This window comes from Lygodium microphyllum, chromosome 8 (assembly GCF_053477565.2).
Source record: "Lygodium microphyllum isolate KBCC chromosome 8, Lygodium_microphyllum_v1.1.10, whole genome shotgun sequence".
In the NCBI taxonomy this organism is placed as follows: Eukaryota; Viridiplantae; Streptophyta; class Polypodiopsida; order Schizaeales; family Lygodiaceae; genus Lygodium; species Lygodium microphyllum.
In genome coordinates this window covers 80988311-81012178 of record NC_141142.1, presented here as the reverse complement: position 1 = coordinate 81012178, position 23868 = coordinate 80988311, and the positions used below count along the sequence as shown (strand labels likewise).

At 41.9% G+C, this 23868-nt stretch overlaps 1 protein-coding gene across 4 annotated transcripts in view; it reads left to right on the top strand.

Annotated features, from left to right (window-relative positions):
• Window positions 1-3103: 3103 nt before the first annotated feature.
• LOC148032498 (putative RNA helicase SDE3) overlaps window positions 3104-23868 on the top strand; it is an 85268-nt gene continuing 64503 nt past the window's right edge. For 2 of the 4 annotated variants that reach the window (XM_087683176.1, XM_087683173.1), the window contains exons 1-2: window positions 3104-3362; window positions 18734-18885. The gene's annotated coding sequence lies outside the window, so the exon portion shown is untranslated. Of the gene's footprint in view, window positions 3363-3833; window positions 4005-18733; window positions 18886-23868 lie in introns of all 4 variants that reach the window. The other 2 variants (XM_087683175.1, XM_087683174.1) reach the window with 2 other exon arrangements.

Here is a 23868-nt window from a genome sequence, read left to right as displayed (position 1 = left end):
TTTTCATTCACTTATCCAATATCAACCCGAAAAAGAAAATGTTGTTGCCGATGCCTTGAGTAGAAGACCAAGTATTCATGATATCTATGTGATATCTTTTGATTCCCTTACCCCTATAAAAGATACCTATGATCAAGTCCCCAGTTTTCAAGCAGATTGGAATAAATTAATTGCCAATAACTGGATTCCAATTGATTCATTATCTTATGCTGATGATTTTATGTTTTATGAGAAAAGGTTATGTGTAACTGTTTCATTTAGATAATTTGTGTTGCACGAAATTCATTGTCTCCCATATCAAGGCCATAGAGATATTATTTTCACTTTATGTATATTGATTGAAGATTTTTATTGGCCACAGATGGAATCTGATGTTTCTAACTTTATATCTAAGTGTTTAATTTGTCAAAGAGTTAAGCGACACCATGGTAAGCATTATGGTTTGTTAATGCCTTCACCAATTCTTGAAAGACCATGGAAACATATTTCAGTGGATTTTATTACTGGTTTGCCTAACACTCAAGCTAATTACGATATGATTTGGACTATTGTAGATCAGTTTAGTAAACAAGCATATTTCATTTTATGCAAGAAAATATTAACTGCATCTCAAGTTGCTAAATTGTTTCTAAAAACTGTTTTCACTAACTATGGTTTACTAAAAGTTATTATTTTTTATCGTGATTCTAGATTTTGCATTAATTTTTGGACTACTTTGTTTGCAAACTTAAGAACAAAGATTGATTTTTCATTTGCATTTCATCTTGAAATAAATGGACAAATAAAAGCTACAAACTGTACAATCTTGGATATTTTACATGCATACACAATCTCAAAACCACAAACATGGGATACACACTTGTATTTGCTTCAGTTTGTATACAATAACACTCCACATACAACTACATGAAAAAGCACCTTTTAAATTTATTATGGATATAGATTGTCTACACCTATTACTTCATTGTCGAACAAAGTTAAAGCTGTTGATGATATTGCCAATATGCATGTTACTATTTATTATGAAGTTAAAGATATGATTGCGAAAGCCCAGCAATCATATACTAAACAAGCAAACAAGAAAAGAAAAGCTATGAATTTCACAGTTGATGATTATGTTTGGTTATAAATTGAAAAGCGAAGGCTACAAAGTGTTGAGAAACACCATGTTGTTAAGTTAACTCCTAGATTTTATGGACCTTTCAAAATCATTCACAAAATCAATGACAATGCCTTTAAATTAAAACTACCCCAACATTGAAAAATCCACAACACTTTTTATATTAATCTGTTACGACCTTTCAAAGGCCAATTACCTGTTCACACTATCTATGAAAATCCTCCTTTGTTAGAAGAAGAAACTGAAATCCTTGAACTTGAGACTATTCTAGATACTGACTTTATGACCATTAGAACTAGCCATAGATATTCTAGATATTTGGTAAAATTTAAAAATCATCTTGTTGAAGGGGTCCAATGGATGCTCGCTCATGACCTAAGTATTTACCCCTCACTACTCGCTCCACATTGAGCTAATAGCAATTGAGGACAATTGCAATCCCACCCCGAGGGTATGATGCCAGGAGGCATATTCCATGGTAGATTCCGTGAGGTTTTGTGGTGGATTCCGTAAAATTATATTTATTTACAGGGGCTCGTATACAAGGTAGATTCCTTGTGCAAACAGTTGATGGTGACACATATCCTTTTCGGGTGTCACGTTAATTTAATGTGTAAGTGGGTGATTCCACAAAATACATATTTAAATTAATGGACATTTATGAGTCTAGAGTGCGCACTAGTATTAAATTTGGATTCCTTGTGCGAAAAGTCGATGGGGACGCCTGCCTTTTTCGGGCATCATGTTAATTTAATGTGTAAGTGGATGATTCCATAGCGGGCGATTTTGCAAAATACATATTTAAATTAATGGACATTTATGAGTTTAGATTGTGCATTCGTATTAAATTAAGGTTAGGACAGTGTTCCAATCTATTTATTTATTTTGTAGCTGAAGACTACTAGGTATTTACTTTTGTCGGTTTAATTTTATTATTTTCTAACAATTGTGAATGCTTTAGTTGATGTGTAGAGTAGGTGGCGGTGGTACTAAGAAGCAGTGAGCGATAGCATGTATTCAAGTTATTTAGAAGAAATTATCATTTTTGATGGGTGCATGTCTTAGGCGTGGTGCCAATATTTATTTTGACGCGCTTATTTATTGAAGTGCTTGACATATATTTATTATTTTGTATGTGTATGGACGCACGATTTAAATATTCATTATTGGTCATTGTATTTAGGCACATCCTGACTCTTAGGGCGCCCAACCACTTTATTCTTTATTTGGACAAAAGCAAACGCAAAAGCTAAAGCATGCTAATTGTAAATTTGGGCTATTATTTGAGCTTGGAGATGAATAAAATATTAAATACATGCTTTGTGGAGCACTCACACAAGGCATGGGGGGAGATTGTACCCAATTGGTCTTCTTGCTTCATGTCGTGCAAGCTTGTTCTCTTGGATTTTGAGCAAAATGTAGAGTTCTTTGTTCTTAGGGACCTTCCGACGCTCGCTACGTACGCATACGACATCCGATTTGCGCACCAAACTCACTATTCATCTGGTCTGGTAGCGTGGTAAAGGATATCCAAAGCAAGCATTAGGCATTCATGAGCCAAGGTATCATCAAGAGAGAATCAGGGTGACCATGGTAAGACATATATGTAGTTTCCTTTGTAGCCCACCAATGAGGCCAAGATCCAATCATGCTCTTGCTTAGAGCGCATTAGCATGAAATAAAAACTTTTTAAAAGGTGCCAATACCCCCTCATATGGGTGAAGCAAATCAAGATTGGTTCATTTCTATGAATTAAACTCAACTGGGACACACATACATGATGTTGACATAAACCAACAAGCGCTTCAGGTAACGGGCATAAATAAAACCCTTTCCCAGTGAATCTGAATTGGAGGAGATTTGATCTTACCATACATGGACAAGAACCATGAATCATGATCCATGTGCCAAATTGTTTCTCCTACACTTTCTCTTTTTTCCTAAAGCAAAAATCTAATAGACAAGAACAAAAGAGCAAAGCTCCAATGCATCTCAACGCACCCTTCTGTTCGTAGGCGAGTGCCCCATTACTAGGCAGGAGGCCGGTAGGCGATCTTTATAGCTCAAGGAAAGTGGGAAGACGGGGTGGGTTAGAGGACCGGCTGGGTTGGGCGGAGCAACAACTGGTTCTTGCTGGTCATGGCGCCTCAGTTGTTTTGAGGGTCGCAGAGATCGGAAGGTGCCATGCAGGTCCGGCGATGTCCTCCTTCTCTCTGGCAGATGGCAGTGTAGGATTATCGAGGTATTTTCTTGGCAACATTTATAACCACACACACACACACACACACTCTCTCTCTCTCTCTCTCTCTCTCTCTGTCTGTCTCTCTCTCTGTGTTTGTGTGTCTGCGCGCGCGGGCGTATGTGTGACGCATGCAGCACATCACATGCTTGTGTATGTGGCAAAGTTCGTCTCCAGTAACTTCTTTCCACAAATTATTGTTGAGGAAATAAATTCTTCTGTCGACGGGTCGAAAACATGCTTTTGATCTTTTGACTTGTCGATTATTTGATTTCCATTGGGCCTTTCATGCCTATAGAAGCTGGTCCTGTGCCTTACAAGCAACATGAATAAGCTCTTTTCGTCAGCGTGCATGTTGATGTAGGTTGCAGCAGAATTCCGATGGCTACCGGTTGAACTGCATTTTCAACTACCAGCCAGACTGTAGCACTATTCTAACATTGGTGACATTCCTTTTGTGTTCAATTTGTACAGATCCGTGTATCAGTAACAGCAAATTGTAGACCGCTAGGCAATGCCCTACTTCCAATGGTAGTGAATGAGCGAAGGGTTTGGCATGTATGAGGGCTGGGGATTGCTGTTTGTTTCAAGTATTGAAAGTGATCCTTCAAAGCGAGGGGCCACAAACCCTCAATGATCCAAAGGGTATGCAATGGGGAATCTATGCATTGTATGAGAAATTGACAGGCAGTATATGGACAAATACAAGGATGTTTGTAAGAATTGACAGCACCACAGGAGTAAAATAGGGATGCTTGATTTTACCCACACTAACTGTATTATATATGGATGAGTGGTCTGACCACATTGATAGAGGAGGTGGAGTTGGAGCTTGCCTAGTTGGAGTGTTGATATTGATACTATTATATGTTAATGATGTTGTGCCCGTTTTAGGCTCATTGGAGGGCTTGCAATGCCATTTGAATGCACTACATGCATTTTGCAGAGATAGAGATGAATCTCGGTAAGACTAAGGTCATGGTATGGCAGCATGGGTCTCCCACGGTGTGTGGGATGCTATTGGACAGATTTGCACCTCCTCCCATAGGATGAGGATAGACATAGATAGATGGACAGAAATTTGAGCTGAGGACATGACATATCAATTATGTGGTTGAGAGCTTGAGATGGAGGAGCACTACATACATAGGTCTGCAACATACTATGACATTTGGGGAAGGTATCATTGCCTCTTTTGAGAGGGCTTTGGGCCTCATTGCCATGTCATGGAGTAAGAGGACTAGAGATTGTTAGGACAGGGTGCAATGTTGAAAGCATGAAAATGTGTGGTAATCGACTATATAAACACAAAAACAAAGAGAAACCTTGCAAATAATAAGAACACCACAAAAGAATAAAAGAACTTAGAAAAGATATGCTTAGGAAATGGAATCTATATACCAACACACAAGACAGCACAAGACTCAGGTTTCTAGAGTCACGGGCATTGGGTACCGATTCCCTCTTTGCACCAAGCACGAACTTGTGAGTGAATGTTGAAGACACTTAGGAGGGAGTGACAATCTATAGATAGGCTCTAATCACGATTAGGCCGGCCATAAATAATGCACCAAATCTTTTTAGTTAGCCAGCCAACAAAGTGCCATGTGGCCATAAATTGGTGCAATAAATGTAGCCATCACATTACGATTGGAAACAACCCACTATACTTGCAAAGGCTCACCTATGAGATATACTCATTGCTAACAACCTCCCTCACATTATGGGGAATTTGGTACAATTTAATAACAATGACAACGACTCATCATAGTACATACAAGAACAATCATTAAGGTTGGAGTACATTGAGATCCAACCTGATTTTCTTCAATCTTCAATACATCTTGCTGTCCAAGTACACCATGTATAGGTGGTTGCATACTAAATACATTTGGTCCTTGCATTCCCTTAGCCAAAGCATTATCAGCCATTGCTTGGAACATTGAACTATCACCAAAGTAATCCAGGTGAGTTGCATTAGCCTATATGCCTTGCTATTCAAAAAGCATTGGATTGGCACTTTCAAGTTGGCCTTGTATATGTATCAATTGCCCCATTGGCATCATTTGCTTATGCTCATTACCCACCTTTGGAACATCATGTTGCCACATTGATTCTTCCTTTGATGTGTGTTGTTGTCCCAAAGCTCTTGAAGATGGTTTTCTCTTCTTGTCTTTGCTACTTTTCTTTGGGAAGTTCAACAAGTAATCGAGGATCATTTGCCAATTGCACAAACATTTTAGCTGTTGTCCTTAGCTAATCCTTAAATTGGTTGTCAAATTGTTGTTCCTCTTGCTGGTCATCAACTTTAAGAGGCCTAGAAGAACGTGTATTTTGGTCTATACCCAACTTTTTGAGCTTGTTGGCCATGTTGAGTGCCTTGTCCAAGATTAGGCAATTGCATTTTCCCTACAATTTGTGAATCTTAAGATTGAGAGGTATCATCATTGATGTCATTGTATGAACACGGTCTTGTTGTAATGCTCAATTGATTACAATTTCAATACTAGAGCAATGCTTCTGACTTTCAATCAGGTGTCATGGGTCCACCAAATCAAGGGATTGATGGCATCCTAGCAATGGAACTAGCCTTCTTCTTAGATAGAATGGTGAATAACCCGATTAAACACTAATTATAGTAATCAATAAAATTCATATAAATTGAAAATACACATGCTATCACTTCATCTCAACAAGCAATAAAATTCACATAAATTGAAACTATAAATGTTAACTACTTCATCTTGGACATTGGAAACTTGTTTGGCCCTAAAATTGGTAGCCCTTGTGGTATTTCTTTAACTTGTATTGCTAAAGGTTGAAGTACAATGAGAGCTTGATCTCATTTAATCTTCAATACATCTTGTTGTCCATAGCAACCAACAAGCTTTTAAACCAATTTGCCCCTTAGTTTTCTTGGGGATTAGGCTTTTATTTGCTCCTTGAAAGACAAATTTTGCTCCACATTTAATGTTGGTAGCTAGGCCTCTTGAAACTTTTTGAAATCTCCAAATTTCAATTGCTGAATTTCAAGTACTAGGCCTTGAATTCTAAGTATGCTTCCTAGGGTGGTTGGTAAACCCTAATTTATTTTGTAGATGAGGGTTTATCAATAGATAATCTTCATTGCACCCTCATAGGACTAAATTTGGATGAGATCTCGTGGAAGCTATGAATTGATTGAGAGAATAGAGAGAAAGCTGGAGAGAGAAATTTCAGTCTCTCATTGCCAAAATTGGCCGACATTTAATGTTGCCTTGTTGTGAATGGCTTCTTGACCACAGTCCACCACTATCAACAGGAGCCCACATGTAGTCACATGCCCTTGTGTGTCCCAGAATTGTTGCCACTTGCATGTGTTCCTTGCTTGTAATCATAGCTGCTCGAAATGGAAACATCGTGGCCCCAAAATGTTTGGGTTCCAAAATGCGTTTTATAACAATCATTTTGGGTACGCAGGGTTTTTTTGTACAAGCAAGTTTTGCCAAGTGATAACCTTCTAATTGCAGATTTCAGCCTATTTAAATTAAAATTTTAAAAACTAGTAATGTTTTGGAAAATTAATTTAATTAATAATTCTTTCTTTAAAAATAATTTTACAAGCCAATAATTAAATTGGCTAGGCCAATTCGTCATCCAAGTATTTTTGAGCATTTATTAGTCCTTGAACTAGCATTAGTTAATTAATTAATGCTTAGTTCCTAATGCTACCATTGCCTTTAATGGCTAATAAAATGTTCTAGGCCATCATCTGTGACAAGTACCACTTAGTGCTTGACTAATGTGACTGATTGACATCTTGGGGTCCTTGGTCCATCATTGTGAAATAACTAGTTGCACATCACATGTGCACCTCACATGTGTACGCATGATTGGCAAGTTAATCAAATGCTAATCAAAGTATCAAAATTTCACGTCCTCGTAACATGTTTTTTCCGCATTGTTCTTGAGGATATTGTTGAGGACAACAATCATTCATAAGGGGGAAGTGTTACATCCTTGGACATCCAGATGGTCACTAGTAGCATTGGTCACTAAGTCACTTTCACAATAGTCATGAAGTGACTTAGTGCGAATGCACTAAGGGCACTTTGGGATTAGGACAATTGATTTCTATTTACAGGACTTAGGGCCCTATTGTGCACATGATTGGGTGACCATCACTTTTGGACTCTTGGCCCATGGGTTGATGCGCTTGTACGTTGAGATGGTGTGGGTGAGTGGTATGGGACACCAGTCCTTGGGACGTGGTCATGACCCAGAGTGTTGCTAGCTCCCAAGCTCTAGGTGAGCCCGCTTGGCTCTATTGTTGGGAGGTGAGTCTGACATAGTCCATTCATGTTTATGGATATAGCCCGTATCGTGTCTCGTATGTAGGTTGGATTCTAAGTGGATGTTTCACTTGGGGTACTCATCAACCATGTGGAATAATCAAAAGGTTTACCAATTAATCACACAATTCAATCAGGCATATAAGAGATGGGAACAAAATAGTGCAGAATATCTAGTGCATGAACACGACGACCAACATACACGAGCCCATTCTAAAGCTGAAATATAACGAGATTACTACCAGCCACAAAAACACACATGTGATGAAGGCAAAAAATGTGTAGGCGATGATGAAGCAATCTAAGCTGAAAACACAGGTGTAACAGCTGGAAACGTGGGATCTGTAATATCCACAAGAGCTTGCCCAGCAAGAAGAAGGTTCGGCCAGTTGAAATGATGATGTTCAACATCAAAACACAATCATTAACAGCATCACATGCATGCTGAAAAACGGGTTGCCCACCAGATATGGACTGTCAAAAGTAAAATGAAATTGATGGCGGCCCCTGGAGCAGTAGACCAGCTTGTAGCAGATCTACCACACTGAGTAACAGCAGCACAAAGTACCAAAGCCAGCAACACTTGTTGTTTGATACCATATGAGAATGAACAACAAAAGCGGAAGAACACGCATGCTGAACATTGGAAGAATCAACAATGGAGGAGGGAACACAATAACTTAAAGCATGAACGAACGGCAATGGAATCTTAACACAACACGAGATGTACCATCCAAGCTACGAAGGTGATGGCATGTGCCGTGACGGGCAATACCTCCAGCCTCCCTTTCTCTAGATGGATGTGATCCAATACAACAAGAGTGGAGGAGTGTAGTGTATATAGACTATATGATGAGATTTGAGACAAATGAGCGAGCACTTAATGAGCTGCCCATCTGCCTATAAACACACCCAAATAACAAACCCAACAATTGCGCCCAGTACCCATGAAATGTACAGCTCTAACAATAGTTGCTCTAGAATCTCCCCATTTTAGAAGGCACTCTTGACTTTCATATTAGTAAATTGGGGCATCTATAATGTGATGCAAGAGCTAGCACCAATCCACAAGATTAAGTCTAAGTGTATTTGATGTCTTTATTGAATGTAGCCTGTGGCCTCTAAATAGACCTTGTGCTTATGTGAGGTATAATTTGAGTGGACCTTCACCTTAGAGGTCCACTTGACAATGATGACTTGTCAATGAGGGTGTTCAACTACCAAGATCAAAGCGTGATTCTTAAAAGGAAGCAAGCCTTATGGAATTGGCTCGACGAGAATTGAGCCGGTCCCACAAGTTTGCCGAAACTAGTGCATTAGATCAACTAAGGGATGGTGACAAAGTCCCAAAGAATGAGAGGGTCTAAGATACACTTAAACTTGCATGACCATAGGGCCCAATTTGAGCTATGGAGCTTGTCTTTCTTTGAAAGTTGGAAAAAAAACGGGCACGTGCAACTGCGGTGCCATGATGGCCATCCATGGAATGGAAGATGTGGATGATGAAGAAAGATGGGAGTTATGAAGTGATGTTGGACATCACAATGGCTGCTCGTGGCTTGCATCTCAATCAACATTACCATTTCTGTGGTCTTTGTGTTGATCCTTGTGATCTACATGATCACGGTCTCTGCTTTGATCCTCTTGATCTTGACGGTCCTCGTGACGATCTCGGATCCTTACTCTCATACATACTTTCTTATGCTAATAGAATACACAATAATAAAAAACAAACACAATACCACTACCTAAACCTAGTTGCATGCGTCAACCTAGTTTTTGTAACCAGTAAAGTCAAAACCAACATGCAAAAAAATGCAGGTTTATGATGATGCCTCACTCATTGTCCAACCTGTGAGAGTGCGCAACGGAAGAAGAACACGAACACAAAAGAGAGCAGAGAAAGCAAGATGAAGGAAGAAAGTCTGCACTGACTGAGATGAATGCTGAATACACTGAAATGGACAGAAGTTCCCATTAGCTTGAGTGTCAGCAGGGCACACAAAAGGCTGGAAGGGATGAAGGACAGCATAATGGCAGGAGAGTTGAAGGGAAAACTAAGCATAAACGTGCTGAACCTGCAGAGTACAATGCTGGAATGACTGGGGGGGGGCTGCTATATATAGCCCCCAGGCCAGTAAACTGGCCGACCTTGCCAGATTTGGCCGACCAGCTAGATCTGGCCGACCTGCCCAGGAAACTGGGCCGACTGCAGAATAACAGCCCAGTATGGGCTGTATGACTCCCAAAGGCTGTAGACTGACAAGGACAGCCACTAAATGAACTGACAGAGCTCCTCTGTCTCCTGTCAGACTCTGACAGGAGCTCACAACCAGGAGATGACAGACTGAGAATGATAAAGAGCAGGCTAACACCCCCTCTCAGATCTTGGGAGGGTCTGAAGACCCAAGAACCGCATGTGATGAAGCAAAGAAGCCTGAGGCAAAGGCTTCGTAAAGAGATCAACTGCATTGGCCGCCGTAGGACAATAGACCACCACCAGCTCCGAATCCACGATCCGCTCTCGAACATAGTGATACTGAACCTCAATGTGCTTCGTGCGAGCATGAAACACCGGGTTCTTGGCCAGAGCAAGAGCACTCTGGTTATCCACGCGCAGCTCTGTAGGTCTGGTCTGGGAAAAGCCAATCTCTGCTAGTAAGTGACGGAGCCAAACTGCCTCCATAGCAGTCGAACATAGGGCCGGATACTCAGCCTCTGTAGAAGAAAGTGCCACAGTAGGCTGCTTCTTGCTGCTTCAAGAGACAGCACCGGATCCAAGGGTGAAAGCATAACCTGTAGTGGATTGTCTCGAATCCACATCACCTGCCCAATTAGAATCACTCCATCCAGAAAGGGTAATCCCATCTCCATACATGATCCCAAAGGATCGAGTCCCCTGTAAATAGCGAAGAACCCGTAAGGCTGCCTGCCAGTGATCCTGTGTAGGAGTCTGCATAAAAGAAGACAATAAAGCCACCACAAAAGAGATATCCGGCCGAGTGTGAAGCAGCCAGATAAGAGAGCCGACAAGGCACTTGTAACGGGTGGGATCTGGAAGGGGAACTCCAGCTGTCAAAAGCTTGGACTCGGGGTCCATGGGGCATGAGATAGGCCGACACTCAGCCATATCAAACTCTGAAAGAAGCTCGGAGATGTACCTGTGCTGCGAGATAAAAATGCCCTGTGCCATCTGATAGATCTCCAGGCGTAGAAAGAAGTGAAGGATCCCTAGATCTGTCATGTCAAACTCTTGCTGAAGAATGGACCGTGTATGCTCCACCTGTTGAGTGTCGCTCCCTGTAATGATAAGATCATCCACATACAAGATAAGGAACACAGAAAGAGAATCCACAACCCATAAGTAGAGGTTGGGATCATAAGCGGAGTGCGCAAAGCCACTCTGTAGAAAGAAGCGGTCAATCCGCTGGTACCAAGCACGAGGAGCCTGCTTCAGGCCATAAAGAGCCTTCCGCAGCCTGTAGACATGATTCTCCTTTCCCTGCACAAGAAAACCAGGAGGCTGTGAAACATAAATCTCCTCCTCAAGAACGCCATTCAGAAAAGCAGACTTGACGTCCATCTGATAAACAGGCCAACGGTGGTGAGCAGCAAGAGCCAAAAGAACTCGAATGGCGGACATCCTGGCTGTAGGAGCAAAAGTCTCGAAGTGGTCCAAGCCTGCGCGCTGTGCAAAACCCTTGGCAACAAGCCTAGCCTTATGCTTGTCCAAGGAGCCATCTGCAAGATACTTGGTCTTAAAGACCCATTTCACACCTATCACCTTCCGTTTCGCGGGACGCGGAACAAGCTCCCACGTATGGTTTCGCTTGACGGAATCGAGCTCGGCCTGCATAGCCTGTCTCCAAATATCCTGTGCAAGAGCCGCCTCCACAGTGGAAGGCTCGGAATCCTGAAGAATCTGTGACATAAGAGCATAGTTCACACATAGTGAACTATCCCGCTGGGCCTGTAAACGTGCTGATCGACGTGGACCTGTAGAAGAAGCAGGAAAGTGAGTAACACCTGAATCCTGCATGAGCCGACGATACCATAAAGGAATCTTGAGAGACTCCTGCTGCTGTGAGGGAGACTGGGGGGTCTCCAGAACCTGCAAAGCACCCAAATCGGAGAGGGACTCCCCCTCACCGAGTAAAGGTAGTTCTTCCGCATCAGAAGAAGGCTGTGTATCCCGTGAAGATTCCGAAGTGGAGGTGGAAGAGCTCGTAGAAGACGGAGTCACATTCACCAAAGGGGAAAGGGAAGCCGAATGAGGAGGAATAGTGGGGGTGCTAAGGGGTATCCTGGAAGGAAGTGAAGGGAGAGAAGGTGGGGGGGGGTTCGTCGATGACGAAGAAGCATCTGTAACGGAACCATCAATCGGATCCTTAGAGGCCGAAGCCTCATCAAAGATCACATCCCTGCTCACCTCAACCTTCCGCGTCGTCGGGTCGTAGAGCCGATATCCTTTCGTGGTCGTACTATAACCCACGAAGATAAGCTTTCTCGACTTAGAGTCGAACTTCGTCTTCCTCTTCTTCTTGTCCACATGGACAAAAGCATCGCACCCAAAGATGCGAAAATGGGACACGGAAGGCTTCTTGCCAAAGAAAGCCTCATAAGGAGTCATGTCCTGTAAAGTCGAAGTCGGAGAGCGGTTGCAAATATGCACCGCTGTAGCCACCGCCTCACCCCAAAGGAAATGAGGAAGACTCCTATGCTCCAGCATAGATCGGGCCATCTCCACCATGGTCCGATTCGCACGCTTCACCACACCATTCTCTGATGGTGTGTTCGGATGGGAATACTCCACCCGAATACCATGAGCCCTGCAAAACTAAGAGAAAAGGTGAGAAGTGAACTCGCCACCGTGATCAGCTCGAACGCCACGAACCTTGGAAGTTGTTTGGGTCTCCACAAACACCTGCCACTCACAGAAACGGGAGTACGCCTCGCTCGTGTACTCCAAGAAATAAGGCCACACATAACGACTAAAGTCGTCCACAATCAGCATCAAATACTTGGCCTTCCCAAGGGAGGCCGTGCCCATAGGTCCGCAAAGGTCGGTGTGAACCAACTCAAGCGGAGAAGTAGCCCTCCTAGAAGCAACTTGCGGGTGAGGCTGCCGGTGCTGCTTGCTCCTCAAGCAGCTAGGGCACAAAGTGTGAAGAGGAGGGAAATCAGGAAGTCCCTCCACCATCTTCCTCCTAGAAGCCCGCCGAAGAGAATCGAGGTTCAAATGACCATACCGAGCATGCCAAAGCAGCCCAAGCTTATGGGAAGGCCACGCAGCCAAGGCTATGAGCGTATAAAGCCCACCCTCCTGTGTACCTGTCCAAAGAGCATCACCTGTAGAAGCATCCTCCACTGTGACTGTATCCTGTGAAAAAATGACTCGGGTACCTAACTGAGTAAGGCCATGCACAGATAATAGGTTAAAACCCAAATCAGGGACATAGAGAACTTTGGCGGAGGAAGACCGCCTGTCAGAGAACATAGGTAAAGTCCCCACGCCTCGAACAGGGACTGTAGAATTGTCACCAATGGTGACGGTACCCCCTCTGGAACGAAGATCCTGAAGCCAATCGTGACGGAAGGTCATATGGGAAGATGCTCCACTGTTGACGAGCCAAGGCTTCTCCTGTGTGGTAGAAGCTAGGGCTGTATCCTCCTCAACAAAGACATGTACAAACGCAGATTCTGTTGTGGCTGGGGCCGCTTTCGAGTCCTTCTCCTTAGGCTTCAGATGGGGATACTTTTGCTAACACTTCTCCTCGGGATGAGTGCCCTTCCCACAATGGGGACACTTGGGCTTCTTCTCCTTCGCATCCTTCTTGTCCTCCTCCTTCTTGTCCTTGGCCTTCTCCTTCTTTTGTTTCTTCTTCTTGCCGCCACCTGTGCCGGCCGTAAATGCCTTGGTGGAGCCACTGGCTCCCACCTCTTTGAGTCGCTTGTCATGCTCCAAGACAAGCGGGGAAAGCTCCTCCCATAGGAGTGTCTCACGGTTCCTCGAGGTGGAGGCTGGTATAGAAGACATCATATCGGGGTGATGGCAAGCTGAGTCAACAGAATCATCGCCATATCCTCAGACGATATCATACGACCAAGAGAGGCTAACTCGCCTCGCATATCCTCCATCTTCGTGATGTGCTCCTTCATAGAAGGAGAATCATCAAGACTGAGCATCCGCAACTTCTTCTCCAAGGAAATCTTGTGGGCAAATGTCTTGTGCTGATATAAAGACGCAAGCTTCCGCCACACTTCCGCCGTAGTCTGTAACCTGTGAACATGGACAAGAACGGAATCATGGAGACTCATAAAAAGAAAGGAACGGGCTCGAGAGTTGAGCCTATCCCATAAGGCTGCACGGTCCATAGAGGTGCCATCGGACGAATGCGCGGGGGGACGGTCGATGGGTGAAGAAACAAGCTCCCAAAGGTCAAATGTATCGAGGATGCAGGCCACCTTGCATGACTAGAGTAGTTGGAACCATCCAACTTATCTTCCTTCGGAAAGGAAGGGAGAATCGGCACCTGAATAGAGGGAATCAAGGAAGGCATCCGCACATCTGAAGCAGTCTTCACTGAAGAAACGTTCGCGGTAGATGGAACCCTCTGAGATGCACGGATTGAAGAAGGACGAGTGCGAGGAGGTTCTTCCCGATGTCGAACCTCATGATAATCCCGCCTCTGCTCAGAGGAATGATGAGAAAGAAGTTCATCCTCTGAGTCATCAAAGCCTGAAAACTGGTAAGACATCTTCCAATCTGCAAAATACCAAAGAAAGTTGTGCCGATGTCGAAATATGACCAGCAATGTGGTCACCAACCACCAAGACGCAGGCTGTGAATGCCTACAAACACCTGGATCTGCAAAACGCAAAGATAACTGATGACGATCACCAAAAAAGAGACCACCAGCACCAGGAAACAGCCCGGAAAGAAGTCTCCAGCAGGAAATGTGCTGCCTGGAGTGGTAGCGACCAGCAGAACAGCAAAACGCAGCTTGTAGATCAGTCGCCCAGCAGAAGGAGGGACAGCCTGGTGGAAAACGCAGGGTTGTTGCGTCGTTGGATGATGTGGCAGCCTCTGTAGACAGCGTGGACAGGAAAACGCAGGCTGAAAGGCCTCCAGAAGAAGTCGCCTGGCAGGTGTTGGTCAGATGGCAGCAGCAGTAAGGTATCTCACTCCTGAGGGTATGTCCTCCGTGCTCTCAATTAGGCGATGATACCATGTGAGAGTGCGCAACGGAAGAAGAACACGAACACAGAGGAGAGGAGAGAGAAAGTAGAGAATGAAGGAAGAAAGTCTGCACTGACTGAGATGAATGCTGAATACACTGAAATGGACAGAGCAGTCCCTGCACGCAGCCCGGAGCGTCAGTGAGGGCACCAGAACAGACTGGAAGCAATGGCAGCACCAATGCCGGAGACGGAGATGACGGAGACAGTGCTGAACTTGCAGAGTACAATGCTGGAATGATTGGGGGGGCTGCTATATATAGCCCTCAGGCCAGTAAACTGGCCGACCTGCCAAATCTGGCCGACCTGGCCAGATTTGGCCGACCAGCCAGATCTGGCCGACTTTGGCCAGATCTGGCCGACCTGCCCAGGAAACTGGGCCAACTGCAGAATAACAGCCCAGTATGGGCTGTACGACTCCCAAAGGCTGCAGACTGACAAGGACAGCCACTAAACGAACTGACAAAGCTCCTCTGTCTCCTGTGAGACTCTGACAGGAGCTCACAACCAGGAGATGACAGACTGAGAATGACAAAGAGCAGGCTAACACAACCTTGCATACTCACATTAGTAAACAAGCAAAAGCTCTTACCCGTCTTGCACATACCACATTCTGAGGAAGTGAAGGAAAAAAGAGAGAATAAAGAGATCATGAATTGGTTGACCAGATGAAATCTAAACATTGGTCTTCATGTTCTATTATCACTTTTGCAATCCTCGTGGTCTCTTTGGGAGACCTTTTCCATCCGATCTTGCTAATCATATTGGTTTGCCATTCCCAAAACATGTAAAAAAGAAAAGCGTTCCTTGAGAGTTTGTGTGTCCCATAAGCCAAACCTTAATTTGGGAGGATCCACTCATCTATTAATATATAGGTTGCCCACCATTCAACCTATCCTGTTTTTGTAGGTCATCACTCTTTTGTAGATTTCCAGCCATCAGCCCTTATCATTTGGTGGCTGTCCAGCCCTTGCGATTGTTGCCTCACCTTCTTCAGCAAGCACTTACCTTGCTGTTGCCCTTTGGTTGCTGCATTTATTGCTGCAGCAGGCCACCCTTTTGTCCAACACCTTGATTGTCAGTTTCCAGCCTATGTTTATGGCTGCTGCACAGGCCACCCAACACCCGATCGACTTCTATCAGTTGTCGCCCAATCTTCCTTTACTGCTGGTGATTAGTTGACGTCATCTTCTAGGTGGTACACTGTTGCATTTACTGGAGGGCTGAACACCACATGTTAGCTACCCATAGGTGAATGCCACTCTGTGTCTAGTACATCATAAGCGGAAATGCCTTCCTTTAACATTGTGTTTTGCACACCCCTGCAAGTGAGCATATATGTTTATCATGGGATGGTTGTGATGGGTATCCCACTCTCTTCCCTTGGACCTTCACTACCCTTTCCATGGGTCTCTCAAATACATGGATATCCATCTTTTACTTATGGTGTCCCTTCACACACTCCATTGGTTATTTCCACACAAGGATTTCCATCATGTGCTTATCGTATCCCTATTTGTTACATCCCTAGACATCCTGATGGGCACTAGTAGCATTAGTCATAGTGGTTATAAAGTGACACATTGCAAGTGCACTAAGTGTGCTTTGATATTAGGACACCTGAGCTCTATTTATAGGACTCAAAAGCCCTATTGTACATATTCATTGTGTGATCACTACTCTTGGACCCATGGCTCATGTCAGGAGGATGTGAAATTTTGAAATGCTTTAATCTTGTTGATAACATTTGATTAAGTTATTAATCAAATGTGCAAGGCTGTTTAGGACATGGGATGCACATGGTAGTTATTTTATGGTAATAGACCAAAAACCTCGAGAATGTAGTGGGTGTCAAAGGCAAAAGTTGTGATAAGTTATGCTAGCTAGGCTTTGGTGGTTAGTTGGTGTTAGTCTTGACCCTAGGACAGTTGCTTTTGGCCAATAAGTGTTAGTGATGACACTAAAGACTAGCATTAATTAATTAGTTAATGCTAGTCTAAGGGTCAACTGTCATGAGGACATGTATTTTTGAAACCTCACTTAACATGTGGATTAATTTTTAATCACATGATTAAGTAAATGTTGCACATGTGAGGTGTAATTGGGGTTGGAGTAAATTTACGAGCTTAGGACTTGAGGAACTCACGGGATGTCAAAGGCAAAAGTTGCAGCTATGCTGCATAAGTACTTGGTGGTATCTAGTGTCAGTTGTTGGCTTGGGTCATTCATTTGGTCATAAGTGTCAGTTGGTGACATTAGAGAAGTGGTGTTTAATGGTATCTAATACCAATCTGATGGCCAGAGATGGCGCAAAGACACTCGGGAATAAAAGTTGCCTAGCTAATTTAATTATTGGCCAGTTAGATTATTTTTTAGGACACTAAAATAATTATTATATTAATTTTAATATTTAAAGATTAAAAATTAATATTTAATTATAGATATTGCTGGCAAAACCATTTGGGAAGGTTGTCACTTGTCAAAAATGCCGATGCAAGTTTGAAAAACGTCTTTAGAGGCTGAAGAGAGGCATTTTTAGTGTATTCAGTCTACAAGAGAGAGGGAGGAGATATTGCTGGTCTGATTTGCAGCCATCGGAGGACCTTCTGAGGTAGCCAAGGGCAGGAGAAGACCAATCAATAGCAGGTGGCAGCATCTACAGGTTGTTGAGACAAGGCAACAACAATAAATGATTGATTTTCTTTAGTTCTTTACATCTATAAGTTGTTGTAGCAGGGTAGCAGCTGCATTTGATTGATCGCGACAAAACTCTGAATTTTCTCTCTCTACAACTTTCTCTCTCATCTCCCAACCATTTCACAACCTTGCTTTGAAGATCTTAGCATTTGGACCCTTGGAGGTTGAGAAATTGCAAATTTCTCTTCTGTAAATCCTAATTTACAGCAGAAATTAGAGTTTAGCAGCAGTCTCAGGAAGCGTGCCAGAAATTGGAAGCTCCAAGACTTAGATTCAATAGGGCTGAAACTGTTCTTAGTCAAATTCAAGAGGAGAGACCAGCAAATCAATGAATTTGGGGCATTTTCCATCTCCATCAAAGCGGGTGAAAGCCAATTAACTGCTCAAATCAAGGGGCAAATAAGATTGAAGTCTAGCTGGCCATTTTGGATAGCAAGGGGAGTTGGAATACTGAAAGGGATTAGGAGAACCCCATTGTATATTAACTTCTTCAATTAAGTTAAATAAATATTGAAAGGGGCGCCAGCTTTGGGACCAACAAGGTGTCCATTGTCCAAGATTGTCAGTTAATTTGCATTTCTCAGTTTTGTAATAAATGTTATTGCTGTAACTAAGTTGTAATTAGGGGATTACCACCCATCCACGAAAGGAAGGTTGGTTTTATCAACAGATGTTGGGGACCACGCTGGGTTGCAAATGGCCTGCCAAATTAATTATGGATGGGAAGATACATTTAATTTTGGCTAGGGTCAAAATAATGGATGGGAAGATACATTTAATTTTGGCTAGGGTTAAAAAGGTTGAAATTAAATTTTAGAAGTATTTAATTTGGCTAGGGTCACCTTTGAATAATGTACATGAGATGTGTAGCTTTTTGGGTTTATATTATTACTACAAGAAGTATGTATGTGGGTTTGTTGAAATTGCAAGCATGCTTTGCAGAAGAATAATGTGCCATTTAGATGGATTGCAATGGAAATTTCAGCATTCGAAAAGTTGAAAAAAAAAAAGACTTTAGATCCTATGCTTGTGTTGCCCGATGTAAGGAAGTCATTTGTGGTTCAATGTGATGCATGTGGTAACAACAGTGGGGGTGTTTTTATACAGGATGATGAAGTTATGGCTTATGAGAGCCAAATTCTCCACGGTGTAGAGAAGAATTTACAGGTCTATGAGAAAGAGCTCTTGGTTGTAATTCATACATTGTCTACGTGGAAACATTACTTGTTGGGAGTACATGTAGACTTTCAGACTTTGAGGTACTTTCTGATGTATACAAAGTTGTCAAAGAAGCGTATGAGATGTGCAAATTTTCTCTTTATGTTTCATTTTTAGATTGTACATATTGATGCTAAAAAGAATGTTGTGGCTGATGCACTATCAAGTACATTGCAAATTTCAGTTGTCAACATGGTTTATCACATTGAGTTGGATGCCATGAAGGAATAATATGCTGTGGATTTGGGTTTTGCCAATGTATATGAAAAACTTTTCAATGGCCAAAGGAATGAGCACTTTGTGCTTAGAAATGGATTTTTGATGATGTATGGATAATTGTGTCTTATAAAGTAGTTGAGGCCTAGAGTTATCACTGATAGTCATGCTCCTTTGTATCTAGGACATAGACATATTGATGCCATAGTCAAGGTAGTGGAGTATTTTTTTTATTGGCTAGCTTTGAGGCATGATGTAGAGTAGTTTGTTAGTATATGCATCATATGTTAGAAGGTAAAGTATACATGTAAAAAATATCGAGCTTGTTGCAACCCTTGCTTATTCGAGATAGACCTTGGTAGAGCATTGCAATGGATTTTATTTTTGAGCTCTTTAGAATACCTATAACAAATGATGGGATATAAACTATCATTTATTATAAGTTTAGCAAATTGGTCAATTTTATTCCAGTGATGTTGAAGAAGCAAATTCCACAATATTGGATCTTTTGAGATGCTATGTTTCAAACCACAAGTCACAATGGGCGTAGTATTCACCATTGGTTGAGTTTGCTTAGAACAACACTGTGCATAGCTTCACTGGTAAATCTCCTTTTAAGTTGGTTGAGGGTGGTAAGAATGTACTAGCTATCTTATAGACTAAGGATAAGATATTTGAGATTGATCGCTATGAGCAATACTTGGATGTAATCTATATAAAAATAAAGTGTGCACTTTAGAGATCACAGAAAAAGCAAAAGAAGATAGCTGATTGCCATAGACATGCTTTGCAGTTTGCAGGGGGTGATTATGTATTGCTACATTTTGAAAAGGCAAGGCTAAAAAAGATGAAAGGAAGAGAGAGGTTGTATTCGAAGTTAAGTATGAGATACTATGGGTCCTTCTAAGTGTTGGGGAAGATTAACGATGTTGCATATTGGTTGAAATTACCTCCACATTGGTGGATACACAATGCCTTTCATGCCAGTTTGTTGAGGCCTTTTCGTGGAGATGTGCAAGAGGACGATCTGCTGAAATTTAACTTGAGGTTGAGGATTTGGATGAAAATTTGATACTCGAGTTGCATTTGGGACATAAGGAAAGAAAGATCAAAGATAAAGTTTCTAGGAGATATTTGGTGAAGTTTCAGAATTATTCACTAGTGGATGCAAAGTGGATGGAGAAGGATGACTTGACAAAGTGTCGTTAGTTGTTGCAACTTTTTTTAGATGCTCTTTTAGTTAGAGCCGACTTTGGATCGGGCTCAGTCAGGTTTAGCAGAGCAGGGATTGGGAGCACTACTTGATGCTCAAGGGGAAGATACCACTTTCTCTCTGCCAGTTGTGGATAACTCTCGTATGTAGTCGATCTTGGATGTATTTAGCGTGTATCCAAGGTACTGTGCTGATAGTATGTTTGCCATGGGATTACTACTTAGTGTACTAGTCACTGTGAGATGTATGTAGATGAGTATGAGTTTCATTGGAGCACTGAAACTATACTTTTGCTTTAGTTTATGATCAGTTTGGCATACATTTTGGCCTTAATTCTAAGACAAAATTTTGACGAGTTTCAGCTTAATTTTTGATTAGTTTGAGGACCATTTATGATCACTTTTGGGATAATTTTTGCATCAATTACTGATTAGTTTTGCAATCAGTTTGTGATTAGTTCTTAGATCAGTAAGTGACCAATTTATAATAAGATTATGCCTAGTTTTCAATCATGGGCAACAACATGTTAGCGAATGCCATTGATACTTTCAGCCATGGTTTATATTAAGAATACGTTTTACTGTGGTTGTGAAGTTAGAATATTTGAGAAACATGAGTTACAGATACATCCAATGGGCTTTTAGTAACAATTCTGGGCTATTTCTGAGTTTTATCAGATGTTTATGTTGGCTGGAAATTTTCAGCAGGTTTGGGGCATATGACATGGTTAGGCAACAATGGCCATGTTGTGACTTTGATGCCTTATGGAAATTCTAGTGCAGTATGCTTTTCTTTTGGCACAATGCAATGCAATCGAGTATGATTACAAAGATTGCAAGGGGGAGGTCTATCAACACGAGACGTGAAATTTTGAGATGCTTTAATTTTGTTGATAACATTTGATTAAGTTATTAATCAATTGTGCAAGGTTGTTTAGCACATGGTAGTTATTTCATGGTGACATGTCAAGGACTTCGAGGATGTGGGGGGCTTTAAAGGCAAAAGTTTTGATAAGTTATGCTAGTCGGGCTTTGGTGGTCAGTTGGTGTAAGTTTTGACCCTAGGATAGTTGTTTGGCCAATAAGTGTTAGTGGTGGGGGACCACTTTAGGTTGCAATGGCCTAGCTGATTTAATTATGGATGGGTACATTTAATTTTGTGTAAGGTCAGAATGATTGAAATTAATATTCAGAATTACTTAATACTGAAAATTAATTTAATAGTTGTATAATATTGAAAAATAGGTTTACAAAGGCTGCCACTTGGCAAGAATACCCATGCAAACTGGAAAAACGCTTTTGGGGCTTGGTCTCAGCCATTCATATAAGTTTCAGTTGGAGGAGGAGAGAGAGAGAAGGTTGTTGGTCCATTTTTTGAGCAGAAAACAGAAGATTTAGCAGGCGACAACCATCTGGAGTTGTCAACAATTAGGCCATAGTAGGAGAAGGCCCATTAGGGACTGGCGACAACATTGTGGTGCTTGCATGCTGTGACTGCGTTTCTTGCTGGTTTAAATAGGTAGCGAGCAGATTGGAAGGTTTCTCCACAACAAATCTCCGAATCCTCTCTCTCTCTCTCTTTGGCATTCTCTCACATATTCTAGCCCATTTTCAGATCTTAGTTCATCTCAACCATTTGGAGTAGATCTTAGCCAGATTTGGTGGACAATAGAGGGAATTTTCCTTTAAACCCTAAATTTTTGCAAAAAATCAGTTTTAGCAGTCACTTAGGATCTATGCCATCGGTAGAAGGCATCATATATTGAAATCAGCACCTGCAATTTGTGATATTGTTAGGGATTTCAAATGCTAGTCCATCCATTCTGAATTTGTGGTAGCATTTGGCCATTTGGGGTCTAATTAAAGGAAATCCTGGGTGAAATTCAAGGGGCAATTTGCCCAATTTGTGTGCAATTGTGTCTACAGCAAGGGATTGGATCAGCCAAGGAGATTGTGGAATCTCAGCTTGTATCCAATCCATTAGTCAATGAAGTTAAAGAAATACAAAAAGGGGTGCTAATTTTGGGGCCAATAGGGTGTCTATTGTCCAGGATTATGAGGGTAAAGTGTGTAATTGAGTTTATGTTTATTTACTGATTGTTGTAATTAAGTACTTGATCAGGAATTACCACCCTATTTAAGAAGGAATATTGATTTCAGCCCCTTGATTGATGCATTCGTACACCGGGATGGTACGGGTTGGTGGTATGGGATGCCAATCCTTGAGATATGGTCGTGACCTAGAGTGCTTCAAGCTCCTAGGCTTAGGGGTGAGTCTGTTTGGCTCTATGGTTGGGAGGGGAGTCTGATGTCCAGTCCCTTTTATTTGTGAATATGGCTTGTGTTGTGTCTTGTGTGTAGGTTGGATCCTAGGGAGACATCTCATTGGTATCAGAGTGTCATTCTACAATTGGATGTGAGATTTGATGATGCACATAGAACCACTTTTGCTCATGGAACTGTGATGGTTCACACTTGACAAGTATGCCTTTATCTTGTTCAGGGTTGTATGGGACATTTCTAATGGAAGGGGCATAAACGGGGGGCACCTGTTGTGGGTGGCAGGTACGATGGCAAGGATGTTTATTGTCTGATACTTATGCTTGGGTTTTGTGTTTGGGGTGATGCTTTTACACAAGAAATTTCACTGGTTTTGATAATTGGAATTCGGGGAGTTGCTACTCTAGGGCTATGGCAGACCACCATTGGAAGCTGAAATCTTATAGTTTGTATAGGCATTAAAATTTTCATTGGCAATGATATTTGTCAATTTAATATTTCATGTTAATGTTACCATTAATTTTAATGTTAACATTGTGCCTAATGTTAAAACAAGTTGACTATCAATGTTACCTTGATGTGTGAGAGAGAGAGAGAGAGAGAGTGTGAGAATTAGTTGGGGAGAGTGAAAGATTGATAGAGTTTGACATTTCTGAAATAGTCATGGAGAGAGAAAATTTATGTAGTAGGGAGAGAGACTGTAAGACATTTTGCTAATTGTGATTAGAGCGAGAGAAAAAAAAGAGAGATGATCTCTCTATGGCCTCTCTCTCTTTCTGTACAAGCAGTAGCAGATAGTGAGAGAAGAAGAGAGAGATGGTCGTTGTGCAGATGAGAGAGGGAGAGTCATCGCTAGTCTAACAGTGTGCACAAAATGGTAACCAACAATCGTTTGACCTGCACAGTGTCAGTGAAGGGGGGAGGAGTGGTTTGCCTTCTATCATGGAAGGCAGGCAGGTCACAATCATGGAAAAATTTATTGATGTCACATATATTTTCTTTTTGGAAGTAAATGAAGAAAGAAGCCTATGATAACCTTTTTTTTCTTTTCCTTTTCTTTTTCAAAACTTCTTTCTTTCAGCCTTTGGATATTAACAAAGTTGTCACTTGCTTGCTCGCTTATTTATTAAGAAAAAAAGATTGAACAAATCTGCAGTAAACACTCTGTTTACAATCCTGTTCTTTATATTGCCTTGTCTCCCTCTCAATTTTGATTAGACATTCTTGTGCGCTTTCTCAATCTTCTTACTTTCTCTCAGTTTATATATTCTCTCACATCTTTTGATGCACCTATTTCTACTAAACCTCATCACATG